The sequence below is a fragment of the Diceros bicornis genome, chromosome 16 (assembly GCF_020826845.1).
Source record: "Diceros bicornis minor isolate mBicDic1 chromosome 16, mDicBic1.mat.cur, whole genome shotgun sequence".
NCBI lineage: Eukaryota > Metazoa > Chordata > Mammalia > Perissodactyla > Rhinocerotidae > Diceros > Diceros bicornis.
This window is the reverse complement of record NC_080755.1, coordinates 63,958,068-63,973,203: the sequence shown is the minus strand read 5'-3', so window position 1 is coordinate 63,973,203 and position 15,136 is coordinate 63,958,068.

Below are 15,136 nucleotides of genomic sequence, written 5' to 3'. Positions count from 1 at the left end.
GATCGGGGAAACGGGTGGGAGGAGCAGTTCCAGGAGCCTGGTGACTGTCCCTCAAAGGAGCCCCTTTGGCCCAATACCTGCACTCTAAAGTGTGATTCTTCAGTAATGACCTAGGCTGTGAGGCCCCTTTCTGCCTTGTCCTGTGGGCATGGGGGATGTGAGTTGAACAGAACTGTTGCTAGTGGGCCTCAAGGACATTATCCCAGCAGTCGGCCACATGCGCAACACCTCTCCTTGAAGATGCAGAGACAGACTTGTCACCTTGAGGACAGTGTCCACCATGGTGGTGGCCTCGGACATGGGTGGGGTTCTGGGATGAGAGAAGTGAGGTGGCCCTCAGTGGTTTTCTCAGCTCCTTGGGCATTAGACTTTGGTAATTTTGGCACACTCATCAGGAGCATCCACAGTGACAGAGACATCACCTCAGCAAACAGGAGAAAGAAAGGAGCAAGTCCATGAGTACCACGTAGTAATCAAGGAGTTCTCCTAGAATCTTCTACTACCACAGGTCTCCAACTTTTTGATCTTAGGACACCTCTTACTATGGAGAGCCCCAAATAACTTTAGTGTGTGTGGGTTATAACTATTGATATTTGTCATTTAGAAATTAAAACTGAGAAATTTGTTATTTATTAATTCATTTAAAAATAATAATAGAAAACTCATTATACATTACCATGTTTTTTATGAAAAATAACTAACCTTTCCAAAATAAAGAAAAACTAGTGAGAAGAGTGGCACTGCTTTACCTTTGTGCAAATCTTTTTAAAGTCTGGCGTACTAGAAGGCACCTGGGTTCTCATCCCTTTCTGCGTTCAATCTGTTGCAATATCGTATGTCATGTAACCTGTGGAATAGAGATAACTTGTGAGAGAGAGAATAACACCTCAATATTATTATTTAAATGATTTTGACCTCACGGATCCCCTAAAAGTCCCGTGGGGACCTCCAGGGGTCCTTGGACCATTTTGAGAACTCTGGTCTACCTGTCTAGTAGAACAGGGTGACTGTTGCTATATTTGGGTCCTCAGTCTGTGTGATCAGGAAAACATGGGTGACATTTGCACAAGTTTTGTTTTGATCTTTGAGCTGGCTTCAAGCAGTGAGGAGTGGTTCTTGAGGAAGTAACTTGGTGTCTCAGTCTGTTTCGGCTGCTATAACAAAACACCACAGGCTGGGTGGCTTCTAAACAACAGCAGTTTATTGCTCGCACTTTCAGAGGCTGGAAGCCTGCGTTCAGGGTGCCAGCGTGGCCAGGTTCTGGTCACAGGCTTCCTCCAGGTTGCAGACGGCTGACTTCTCACTGTGTCCTCACATGGCAGGAGGGGCACGGGAGCTCTGTGGGGTCTTTTATCAGGGCACTAATCCCATTCATGAGGCTCCACCCTCACGACCCAATCACCTCCCAAAGGCCCCACCTCCTAATACCATCACCCTGGGGGTGTAGGATTTCAACATATGAATTTGGGGGACACAAACACTCAGTCTAGGGCACAGGGAGATTCTGCTTTCCCGATTTCAAGGTGTGAGACACCAAACACCCTCCCAACAGTCCTCACAAGACCTGGTTGTTCCCTCTCTCCAGGTGCAAGAAGGTAGCAGGGGCGCCCGCTTACACGGCCTCAGGTGGGGAGGGAACTAACTTTACTGAGTGCCTGCTAACTCCTGGTGGCTTCAGAATGTCCTTTCATCCCTCAGACAATTCTGTCAGGTAGAACATAAAGAAACCAAGAGTTAGAAAGTCTACGTCATCTGCCTGATGGTGCACAGATAATCAAAGGAAGAGTTAGGATTCACATAAGTTTATTAACACCAAAAATCCACATCTGTTCACAGAACTTCCTCCCTTACACACTGCAGGAGATAAGAATAATGCTGCTGACCAGCAGGTGTGTTTTTACAGTTTACAAAGGATTCTGCACTTTCTCTCCAATATTCGTTGGGTGTCGGCCGTCCACCCGAATCTCCTTGGTGCTGGAATTCAGCAGACCTGGCATCACCTCTGCCCCGAGAGATCGCCAGTTCAGATGAGGGTGACAGGCACCAAGGCGAAAATGCGCAAAGGAACAAGGAACAACACCGCACCCTGGAGAGCGCACAGTGCTGGGAGGCGAGCAGGGGTCAGTCAGGGAGACCTCTATGAGGAGGTGGCACTTGGGCTCAGCTCCCAGCAGCCCTGGGAGGTGGATGTCCATTCTGGCCAAGGTTACAGCCAGGAGGAAGGGAGCCTCCCTCCCCACGGTGGGCCGACTTCACCTCCCGCGCCCTTACACAGCGCCCCGAGGCTGCACAAGGGGTCCAAGCATCGGCTACCACGTTTCATCCCCAAAGAAAAATCAGTGCCATTCTTAAGGACACGAAACTTTATAAAAATAAATTCCCACACTGCCTTTCCTTGGAGACAGGAAGAACACTGGGCCCCTCCTTGGCCAAGCGCCCTCAGGCCCGCAGACCTTGAAGGGCCTGTTCCACCTTATGAGAAGTCCTGAGCTCGAACTATGGGAGAAAAACATGCACCAACCTGCAGACAAAGAAGGGCCTTTGGGCCATCTGCTGCATCTTTCCAGGCCCCATTTAAGGCAGGGTCCTGGGGGTGGTGGCGGGGGACGGCACCACCATCACGGCAAGGAGTGTTGTGCAGTATCTCCCGGTATCTGCTCCAGGGAAGCAAACCACAAAGCCAGCCTGACCACCAGAGTGAGCTCTGGAGACCCCAGTCCCGGTGGAGGAGAGGAAGGGTCCAGTCTCCAGAACCTCCAGCCTCCACCCCATCTCAGAGTCCCAACCTCTGGGTGTCTCAAGTTCATCCTGCGAAATAGAGAAAATAAAGCCACTCCCCAGCTGTTGGGATGAGCCAAAGAAATGACGTTTGTGAAACACTACGTAAATACTGTTACTCTAACCAGTTGTTGGATTCGGCTGACAGCTCATGGTGTGGAAACTCTCAGGTGACTTCAGTCTGGATGGATAAAGCAGTCTGTGTCTTGGTGAAGAGCAAGGAAGACGTGTAAATATGCCCTCTGTCCCCTTGAGGCTGGGTAGTGCACATAATTATACATCATTTCCTCGTCCCCATAACCTGGGCTTGATTCAGAAACACATTTGCCTTCTCTTTGCCCTGTCCGTACACAGCCAGGCAAATACACATCTATATATACCCAAAATTCTCAAAGAAAATAAGGTGTCACGGCCCAGTGCCTTCCGGTGTTAAGAAAACTATATGACTTTCAGATTTTCTTGCCTGCTTGCTTTCTTCCTTTTTTTTTTTGACGTCACAAAAGTAGTATTTATCAGGCGCTAGGTAGAGAATAATGACACCACAGAAAAGAAATAGGCTAGGTGACCTGTTTCTCCCACGAGAGGTGGATGGGTGCTTTTGAATTACAGAAGAACCTTCTGCTTTTTGAACCACTGAATAAAAAGGGAAAAATAATAACAACCAGTTCTTTAACGTTTTACATGTGCTCTCTGGGCACACGGTGCAGAGCTGTGAATGGGGACAGGATTCAGTGTAAATCTTTTCTTGTTCTGTGTTTCAGAAGGTGTGCAATAGAAAACCCATTTTAACAATAAATGCTAGTCACCTGAGGTCTATAGCTTGTTTTGTAGCAAAGAAAATAAAGCCTCCGCTCACCCTTGGCCAACTGAGTTACATTTTATGCTATTATTAATGCATTGCAAGGCTTTTTTCCATATCAATTTGAAATTATACATCTGGGAAATCCCAGTATAACAGCAGTCGATGCTTTGTTTCTCTGTGTGGCCCTCTGCAATTACTAGAATGTGCAACTATAATTTAGCTCAGGTAAAATTCAGTCAATCACCCCCAGCACAAAGAAATATCTGTCTCCCAGGAAAAAGGAGGGGGAGACGGACGGAGAGAGAGAGGAAGAGGAAGAGGGAGAGGAAGGAGGAGGAGAAGGAGGGAGAGGAGAAGGCAAAAGAAAGAAAACACTGGAGAGGGTTTCCCTGCAAATGGCACAAGGGAGCTGTAGGAATTTCTCAAATAAATTGATGAGAATATTTAAATTCAAGTTGTGATGGGAACTGTAGCTGGAGAGGGGCAGTGGCTGAGCACCGGAATTAAAGTGAAACTGAAACATGTTTCACAGCCTCCTTGGATTCTTCGTAAAATATAAAGTTCTTTGTGTTAAAAATAGAAAGAAAGGAAAAGAAAGAAGGGTGATTTTTGTTGGTGTGCTGAAATTCACAGGGAGAAACACAGAGATGAATAGTATACCAACCTGAAACCCATTGTCTGACGTGAAAAAAACGTTTATGGAGAGAACTCGGCCACTCTTTGCCTCACCGGAGAGCAGCACCCCACCTTCAAAGAGCTCAGGTCCTATAAAGAAAAACCAGCATACTGGTTTACTCTTTTTTTGTTATTCCATGTTTTCATTTCACAACTTTCATATATTGTATGGGAAGGACTGTTTGTACATAAGTGTTAATGGGTTAACATTTTTAGACTTTAGAAAGCTTTTGTATTTCACAATTGTTTTGTAGAAATCACTGAGCAGAGAGTAGATAACTTAGAAGTAATTGACTTAAAAGCCGAACATTTTCCTCCTCACCACTGATAGGTTGGTCCCATGTCATATACCTTCTTTTAAAGACAATAATTTGATTTAGTATCATATTTTAACAATATGTTTGCTTCTAGTCAGATGACACTGTAAGTTCATATTTTGATCTCTTCATTCCACTCTAAGCCCGGCAGTGATAGACAAAACATTTTTAATTAACCTTTTTATTTTTAGATAATCGTCCTATGTACCCTTTACCCAGTTCTCTCATGGTAACATCTTATAAAACTATAGTAAGATATCATAACCAGGATATTGATATTGATCCAGTCAAGATGCAGAACATTTCCATCCCCAACAGGATCCTCATGTTGTCTCCTTACAATTACACTTGCTTCCTTCCTGCCCCTAGCCCATCTCTGACCCCTAGAAACCACCAATCTGTTCTCTATTTCTACAATTTTGTCATTTCAATGATGTTATAGAAAGGGAATCATATAGTGTGTGACCTTTTGGGATTGGCTTTCTTCACATAGCATAAATCCCTTCAGATCCATCCAATAATCCAATGACTTGTTCCTTTTTATTGCTGAGTAGTGTTCCATGTCATGGCTGTACCACAGCTTGCTTAACCATTCACCACTGAAGGACATCTGGGTTGTTTCTAGTTTTTGGCTTTTACAAATAAAACCTTTGCATACAGGTTTTTATGTGAGCATAAATTTTTATTTCTCTGGGATAAATGCCCAGGGGTGAAATTATTGGCTTATATGGTAGTTGCATGGCTAGTTTTTTCAGGAAACTGCCAAACTATTTTTCCAAAGTGGCTGTACAATTCTACATTTCCACCAGCACAGTTCAAGTGATCATTTCTCCTCCTCCTCATTAGCAGTTGGTGTTGTCATTATTTTTTATCTTAGCCATTCTGGTTGGTGTATAATATCTCACTGTGATTTTAATGTGCATTTTCCTAATGGCTAATGATGTTGAGCATATTTTCATGTGCTTATTTGCCATCTGTATGCCCTCTTGGGTGAAATGCCTCTCTACGTCTTTGGCCCATTTTTTAATTGGATTTTTGTTCTTTTACTGTTGAGTTTTGGGAGTTCTTTATATATTCTAGAAATTTAGCCAGATATGTGGTTTGCAAATATGTTCTCCAATTCTGTAAATGGTCTTTCATTCTCCAAACAGGATCTATCACACAAAAAAAGTTTTTAACTTTTATGAAGTCTGATTTATCCATTTTTCCTTTCATGAGTTGTTCTTTTGGTATCAAGTCTGAGAACTTTTTGGTTGTCCCTGTATTACAAAGATTTTCTCCTATGTTTTTTTCTAAAAGTTTTATTTTACGTTTAAATCCTTGATCCATTTTGCGTTAATTTTTGTGTTAGATGTGAGGTTTAGGTTGAGATTCTCTTTCTTTCACTTCTGGGTATGCAGTGGCTCCAGCACATTTGCTGAAAAGGCTTTATCTCCTTCATTCAATTGTTTTTGAACCTTTTTCAAAAATCAGTTGAGTCTATGTGTGGGGGTCTATTTCTGGATTATCTGTTCTATCCCTGTCTATCCCTCCAAAACACATTTAAATATATTTTTGAAAAGTCTAGCCAAGCTCAAATATAAAGTAAACAATTCTGTGGACCAAAAAAAAAAAAAAAAAACTCCACAGAAACAAGAGGATCTAGAGCAGGTTTCCCATCCAGAAGCATTAAGAGGCAACTAGAAGTGCAGCTCCTGTGCAGCAGCAGGACTTGCAGCACCCCAGGAGTGAAGGTGAGGGGAAGCCATCCTCATTTCAGCTGAGGTGGGACTCCCCAACCACAAACAAGGGCTAATGAAAACTCTCTAATGTCCACGGAGCTACACAGCTATGAGGGTGGAGGAAGGGGAAGGGCACCAGGACAGACCTGGGCCAAGTCCCCCTCTGCCTCAGTGGGTAGACTGCAGTACCCCCCCATATCAGAAAGGGGTCAGAGCCCCAGCAGAAGACCTCAATCACAACTGGAGGACAAAGGAAGTGAGGTCAGAGAAATCAGGGAGAAAAGGAGCCTACAAACAAAATTTCAAAATATATGTGACCTAAGCAATACAGAAAACAAAGTCAGCAGTCAAGTCATGAGATCACTCCCAATGAAATGGAAAAAACTAATCTCAAAATGACTTTAAAATACACATGTGTAAGATTCAGAGAAGTAAAGGAAGGAATAAGATGCAAGAAAAGAGCATGATTAGTTACGTATTGCCAGAATAGGCTATATAACAACAACAACAAAAACAAGCAAAACCTTGGTGGCATAAAAAATAAGTATTACTCACGTAACTGGGTGAGCTGTGTGGCTCTGCTGATTTTCGCAGGGCTGGCTCCCACATCTGGGGATGATCCACCCATCCTCTGCTGACTGGACCAGTGATTCAGCTTTGCTCCATGTGTCTCTCATCCTCCAACAGGCTGGCCTGGACATATTCTCAGGGCAATGGCACAGGTGCAAGAGAGGAAGTGTAAACATCAGGCCTCTGGAGGCTTAAGTTAAGAACTGGATCACTGTCACTTCTGCTGCATTCCCTTGGCCAAAGCAAGTCACAAAGTCCACTCAGGTTGAAGGCATGGGAAAACAGACTCCAGCTTTTCAGAGAGAGGAACTGCAGGTATGGCAAAGGCAGCTGCTTCGGGGAAGGGTGAAGCACGTGGGCCATGAAAGCACTCAATCTGCCACAATGAACAAGGAATTATGAAATAAAAATAGGCAAGTACGAATCATGAACAAACGAGCGTGAATAACAGAGAGATGAGAAACCCAGGAAATGCAAAAATAGTCACTAAATAAAAAATGCAGTCAACAAAGTAAACTCTAAACTGATACAGATGAAGAGGGTATTAGTAAGTTGGAAGATGATAGTGAGGAATTTATCAAGAATACTGCAGAGATGGACAAAATGATAAAAAATATAAAAGACAAATTAAGGCATAGAAAACAGAGTAGGAGGCTCCAAGATTCCAAAAGGAAATACAGATACGATGGCAGAAAAGCCATTATTCAAAAGAATAAGAGCTGAGAACTTTTCAGAACTGAAGGTAGACAGTGAGCCTTTGGTTAGAAAGCAAACTCTGGATGCCAGTAATGAAAAATAAAAATAAGTCCACACTTAAACACACAGCAGTGAAAATAAAAAACATTAATTAGAATTAGAATGATAGCAGATTTTAAATCAGATACAAAAGATGCCAAAGCACAATGAAATAATACCATCTGAGTGTTGAAAGAAAGATGCTACTGGCCCACAATTCTGTATCTAGACAAATTGTCACTCAATAGTGGAATAAAGATATTTTCAGACTTACAAAAACTAATATTTCATTAACCATTGAACTCTCATTGGGGAAAAAAAACCCTACCAAAGATTGTGCTTGGGTAAGAAGTAAAGTAAACCCAGATGGAGGAGCAGGATATGAAAAATAACAGCAACCTGAGAAATCTGTAAAAAAAGTTGATAAATCTAACCACTGACTTATTTTTTGTAAATTTTAAAAAAGAGGAAATTAATAAAAGACTAAATTTTGTGAATTTTTAAAATGATGAAGCAAAAGTTCTAGACCACTGCTATTCTCAATCTGATTGGGAATTTTAAAAAATTACTAAAGTTGCCCCTTGGTTGTGAAGGATTTGAGCAGTGGTACCCTAGACACACGAGGAAGGAGAGGGCAGAAGATGGGGGTTCATGGCGGAGTCAGAGGGCACCGGGATCCTTGTCTTTTTCTGAGGGAAGTTGGAGATAAAGAATAAATTTAGATTTAATTAGAAATTTGTCCATCTGCTTAGAGGTATTAGACGAGTGTTTGCCAGGTTTTTTAAGCCATTTAGGGCTATCTGAACAATTAGCATTACTAACAAAATAAACTCGTGCCCAGCGGAAGATAGTATATTTTGCCATTAAAAGTCATCAAAGTAAGTTTCTAGAATCCTGAATGTCTTGAAATTACCTTCTAATGTATTTTGCATATTTTTAGACAGAAATAACTTCCCATTTACAAAGCGAATAGCTCTGAAAAGAGTCTGCTGATGCTTCTGGTCGATTTGAAGAGCGCTCAGGATTGGGGGAAGGTCAATTAAACCAGCACACTTCCCTAGAAGACTTTTTCATCAACAGAAGTGTCTTCTTTCCCCAACCAAGCTTGTCTCCAATGCACTTTGGCCACCTAGGTGTTATAAGGGTTCTGCCTGAACTTTCAGTCGAATATTTTGCAGCACATAAATGTGCCTAACTTATCTTTTTTTTAAAGTTGAAAATAAACGTGGATTCGTATACACCTGACTACTTCATAACTTCATACATAATGAGCAAAGGCTTTAGAAGTGAGGCAGTGTTCAAAGTAAGTTCGATAAGGGGATGGAGAGGCAAACACAATTCGTTATTATTGTTACTTTACAGCATTTTTCCTGATACTTAAAAGCTATGCCTATCCACTATATAAAATTTAGGAAAATGTTAAAAGAAAGGAAACAAAACTTACCCATAATACCACCTCAGTGTTTCCTTCCAGCCTTTTTTCCGGGTGTAAATACAGTCATCGTGAGCTCCGTCTATTGAGCACTCACTCTGTGTCAGGCACATGCAAAACGCTTCATACACACGGTCATTCTCCCAAATACTTTGCTCTGGAGAAAATGCAGACCCAGTGGTGCAAGCCTCTTGTCAAAGTCACACAGCAAAGGCAGGCAGGGCCAGGATTCCAACACGGTATCTGCCTCGAAAGCTGTGGTTTTCCCCGCTAACACTGTTGTCTTTCTCCCTTCTACCTTGAAAGGTAAATATTATTATTATGCCCATTTTTCAGATGATTCACTGAGGCTGTGAAATGCTAAGCAAATTGCCACGTGACAGAATCTGAACCCACGTCCATCAGACTCCAAAGTGGCTTTTTTCACCTTTTATTGCTGCCACCTCTAACCATATTAGGATAATCAAAGGAAAAAGGTTGCTTAGAATGTGATAAAAGAAGAAAGGAGGACTTCCAGGTCCAGATGGCAGAATAGGCACTTGTGACTATTGCCAGCTGTCTCTTCTGAGGTCCCAAGGGGATAAAAGCACAGAAGAGCAAAAACAAAGAAAGAATAAGAGAGAAAGATGAAAGGAAGGTGGGAGGGAGGAAGGAAGGGGGAGGGAAGGAACAAGTGGAATTCTTTAGATTTAATAATTTTTTCAGTTTTCTCACACGTAGTTTGGCAGCAACATATTTTTTAGAAACTTGCTGTTATCAGCCTTTCAAAGTAGTAAACCTAAATTTAGCAGAAACAATCCCTATTCACCACATGCATATACAATGGGTTTACAAAATATTTAATTAAGTCACACTGTTACAAGAAAAAACATAAACATGGTCAGGAACAAACACAAGTGACTCCTGATAAGCGCAGACTGATGGCCGGAGCAGGAGGGCCGGCAGAACGAGCTCTGGTGTATTGTCTGCAGACGGCGGGGACCCTGTGTGCCAGAGAGAAGGCTCATCCAGCGAGCCAGGTTCCTCGAGGACAGTTAGAAGAACATCAACTCTGAATTATTTTTTTAAAAGCAATTAGAAACTTGAAAAAGAAAAGGAGGGAGAAAGAGAAAGTGACAGTCAAAATACAAGGCAAACAGAATTGTAGCATCATCACCAGCAACATCCTCATAATAAGATCGTAGCTTTTGATTGTTACACGTCAGCCCTGGAACTGACTTGTTTGATCTCATTTCATCATCACAGCCACACCATGAGGTAGATAACAACTATTATCCCCCCACACATTCGAAGAGACTGAGCCTGGAGAGTCTAGTAACACGCCCAGGACCATGCAGTGAACGAGGACTCATCCAGGACTTCAACACCAACACCAGAGCTGACACCCTTAGCCCCAGAACCTGCATGCTCTCAGCAAGACCCTCCCTCCATCTCCCATAACGCTCCCAGCTGCCTCACCACTATCTGCCTCGCTAGCATGAGCACTAGACCTTCTCTCCCAGCTCATACCAGTCACCCCAAGACCTCGGCCCCAAACTCCAATCCCCAGGAGGCTCTGTCCACTCCCCTTTTGGACTCCATCTCACACTCTGTGACCACAGGACCCATTCTCAATCCAGCCAATCCCCCATCTTCTCAACCTTTCTCTGATCTCACCTCCAGATCCTCTCACCTACACTACATGTCTCTCCCCCAAGAGCACCTCTGCCCACAGCCCTACTGAGTTTTTCCTCCTACAGCCCTCAAGCTTGAAAGTGAGGTAGGGTGCCCCTTTGATCTTTACCATTCTCCCCAGTCGCTCTTCCCTGTCCTTAGAAACACCCAGCTCTGAACCTCATGCCATCAGACTGCATCCCCACCACCGCTCCTTGTTGCAGTCAACTACTGTAGCCATCTCCTGACCGCCAACGTTTCGTGACGATTTTGGCTCCTAGCTCACTGTGTCTCTTTCTAACATGACTCCAGTCACAGTTCTTAGAGCTGTCAGTATCCTTGTAGATGACCATTCCAATACTGTGTCTCTTGGCTTCTGGACCTCGACTCCTCCGATGACCATATTCTCTGCCCTACCTCAACCAGGTCACTCTCTTGACCTTGCATTACCAAATACTGCACCCCTCCACGACCTCAACATCAAGCATCACTCTCCAGACTACCCTTCCTGCCTTTCCAGCTCATTCCTTCTAGTTCCCCAACTCTGAAGATCCTTCAGCCCACCAGGACCAACAACCTATTGATCGGTGCCTCTCACCACCGCTCTAGCACTCTTGCTCCCTTCTTCTCCAGCTCTTATTGCACGGCCGATCCTTTCCATCACCCTCAATCAGCCTCCCCTCTCTCTTTGCAGTGTTCCTCCCTGACATCGGCACATGGTTTGTTCTTTTACCTCACAGGTTCTTTACTCATATGTTGCCTGCTCAGTGAGATCCTCCTTGGCAATGCTCTCGAACCTTGCAATACCCCACACACAACACTGCCTATCCACCTTGCTTGCTTCACTTGTTTCCATCTATATCAACACCGTACATATCTTGTCTAATTTCTCTCTCTCCATGATGGAATATAAACTCCACAAGGCAAAGATTTTTGGCTGTTTTATTCACTGCTATATTCTCAATGCCTAGAAAAGTATCTGGTCCATAATAGGCATTTAATAAACAAGCGTGAGTGAATAAATTGACTTTAGGGCATTGACATCATTTAAGAACACAGTTGATTTGGACACTGGTCTAACTGGTCCAGGAGTCACCCTTTGGGCCCGCAGAAAAGGAAATGGTTCTCATATTCTACTTGGCTCTTATGGAGCACTATTTATATAACACATAAACACAGCCTTTTCATTCTAAACTTTGGGAATCCACCTGAACAAATTTGTCTGTTGTTGTAGGACAAAATGCAAATGCTAACAACCTTATATAATTGCAGTTGACAGAAAGCAGGATGTGGAAGGAGAGGCAGCAGTGTTAATACCTTCATCTTACAAATTAGGAAGTCACGTTGACGGAGCAAGAAAGAGCAGTTTAAGGGTGTTTTTACTTAGTCACAAAGGCAACCCTAAGAAAAACTAAAAATAATAGTAGAAATACAAACATTGTGAAGAGACCGACAGGAGGAGGTTAGTTGAAGTGAATTCAGTTCTCCTGTTTCCACCTGGAAAGCACGTTGGTTACGACACAAGGCAGGCTGCTGAAACTAGGAGACAGGTGATGATGTAGGCTCCGAGGAGACAGGCGCTCATTCCTCTCTCAGCAGCAGTCCAGAGATGGACAGGCCATCCAGGCCAGGAAGGGGTCTTACTGCACAAGGGCCTTCCAGAACAAGGACCTGCCCCTTCCTTGCATGGCCACCCCTCCGGTATTGCTTTCATTTGCTTGGATGAACCTGGCTCCCACCCATGGGAAGGGGAAAGAGGAAATGAAGGACAACCAGTTTCCTTTCAAGGACGTGACCCAGAAAACGTAAATTTCACATTTTACTTCTGCTCACATCCCACTGGCCAGATCTTAATCACAGGGCCACAGCGAGCTGCACCTACAGCTGGGTGGGGAAAGGAGAGAAGGAGTGGTGAAGGGGAATAAGCATGCTTTGATATGTGAGTTAATAGATATTATACAAAGTTCTAAACCAAAAAATAAAAATAGAAGTGTGTTATTCAGATTTATATTGGTCTATCAATCAGGACAGGCTAGGTTACGCTGCAATAACAAACAATCCAAAAATCTCAGTGGCTTACAAAAACAAAGGTTTTTTCCATGTTCGTGCTACATGTCCAATTGGGGGTCTACTTGACACCGTCCTAATTCAGGGACACAGGCTGACGGAGTTGGTTGTTGTTGTGGCAAGGGAAAGGAATCATGGCAAATCATTGCTATGGGTTAAATTGTGTTCTTCAAAAAGATATGTCAAGGCCTAACCCCCAGTACCTCAGAACGTGACCTTATTTGGAAGTAGAATTGTTGCAGATGTAATTAGTTAAGATGCAGTCGCATTAGATTAAGTGGGCCCTAAATCTAATATGACACGCATCCTCTTAAGAAGAAAATAAGATACAGACACATAGACACAGAGGAGACAGACACATAGAGGGGAAGGCCATGTGACCACAGAGCAGAGAGTGGAGTAATGTGTCTATAAGCCAAAGAATGCCAAAGATTGCCAGCAACCACCAGAAGCTGGATGAGGGAAGAAAGGATCCTCCATCAGAGCCCTCAGAGAGAGAGTGACCCTGCGGACACCTTGATTTCGGATTTCTAGCCTCTAGAACTAGACAATAAATTTCCGTTGTTTTAAGCCACCTGGTTTGTGGTACTTTGTTACAGCAGTTCTAGGAAGCTAATACAATCATGTACTAGCTTTTGCCTGGAAGTGACTCACAATAATTCCTCTTACATACCACTGGCCAGAGCAAATCACAGCAATGTCTAATTTAAGGGAATGGGGAATTCCAGTCCTCTCATGTGCCTGGAATATTAGTGGGCAGTCTTAATGACTGACAAAAGCTAAGTCTAAAACAGCTGGCTAGTTGGGAGACACTGGTGGGGTCACTGCCTTGGCTCCAGGTGACACCGTTTCCATCCTGGTCCACGAGAATGGGGCCCCCTGGAGTTGTATAGGGGTCGATCTGCATGGCCATATGTGGCAGCCTGGGGGCTGGGTGGTGATCTGTGAGCTCCTGAGTATAATTAGGTTTTCTCTGAGTGAAATATGTTTTCTTATGCTTGGCACAGGATTTATAGGAAGAAGTACTATGACTCCATTTTTGACTTAATGAAAGGGAGGCATTATGATCATACAGCCATATTTGAGGCAGAGTGACAGAAGCAAAGGCCCCAGACCTGGCAGTCACACGTACCTGCCTTCACATTCCGCCTCCTACAATTACTAGCAAGCTCAAGGACCTACAGCCAGCTACTTAATATCTCCAAACTCCAGCTTCCTCATCTGTAAAATGGAGTGATATCTACCTAGTTTGCAGGGTCTTTGGAGAGAAAGAGATTAATATTGACTGGTAGAAAATATATACTGTGATGGTTAATTTTATGTGTCAACTTGACTGGGCTAAGAGATGCCCAGAGAGTTGGTAAAACATTTCTGTGTGTGTCTGTGAGGGTGTTTCTGGAAGGGATTAATGTTTGAATCAGTAGACTGAGTAAAGATCACCCTCCCCCGGGTGGGTGAGCCTCATCCAGTCCGTTGAGGGTCTAAACAGAACCAAAAGGCAGAGGAAGGGTGAACTCGCTCTGTGCCTGAGCTGGGACATCCATCGTCTGCTGTCAGATATCGGCACTTCTGGATCTTGGGCCTTTAGGCCCAGACCAGGACTGAGACTATCTGCACCCTAATGTTTGGGCCTTTGGACTCAGACTGAGACTTACACCAACAGCTCCCCTGGTTCTCAGCCCTTTGGACTCGAACTGAATTATACCATCTGTTTTCCTGGTTCTACAGCTTGCAAATGGCAGATCATGGGACTTCTTGGCTCCATAACTGCATGAGCCAATTCCTCTTTTATATATATATACATCTATATATGTAAATAGACAAAGAGGGATTCATCATATATTTTATAATATATATATATATTCTATTCTGTTTCTCTGGAGAACCCTAATACATATATGGTTATAACTACTATATATATAAAAATATCATACATGTATGTCTCTGTGTATATGTGTGTGTGTGTATTTTTAAACAACATACAGCAATCAAACATTGTATTCCTTTGGGCTTGTGATTCAGCGTCAGCTAAGTCAACCTTAGAGGTACCAGAGGTGTGCAGAATCCAACATGATGTCTCTCACAGGTCTCAGCATTGGTTACAAGTCTCCCACTTACTATTCTCAAAACTACCTAAAGGAGAGAAATTGATCACAGGTCCAGGGCCCCATAGAGATTATTTTCTTAGGAATCTTTACCCGAAATTGATTGTTGGATACGATGATTAAAACCCATTACTGTTTTGCAGAGACCATTAACTGATAGTGAGAAAGGAGCCAAGAACACATGACAGAAAGCAGACCTCATATTGGATTTATTTAGAAATACGGGAAGGAATGTTTAATGAGTTGATGGCAGTGAGCAGGAGGGATGGAGAGGGGAGAGA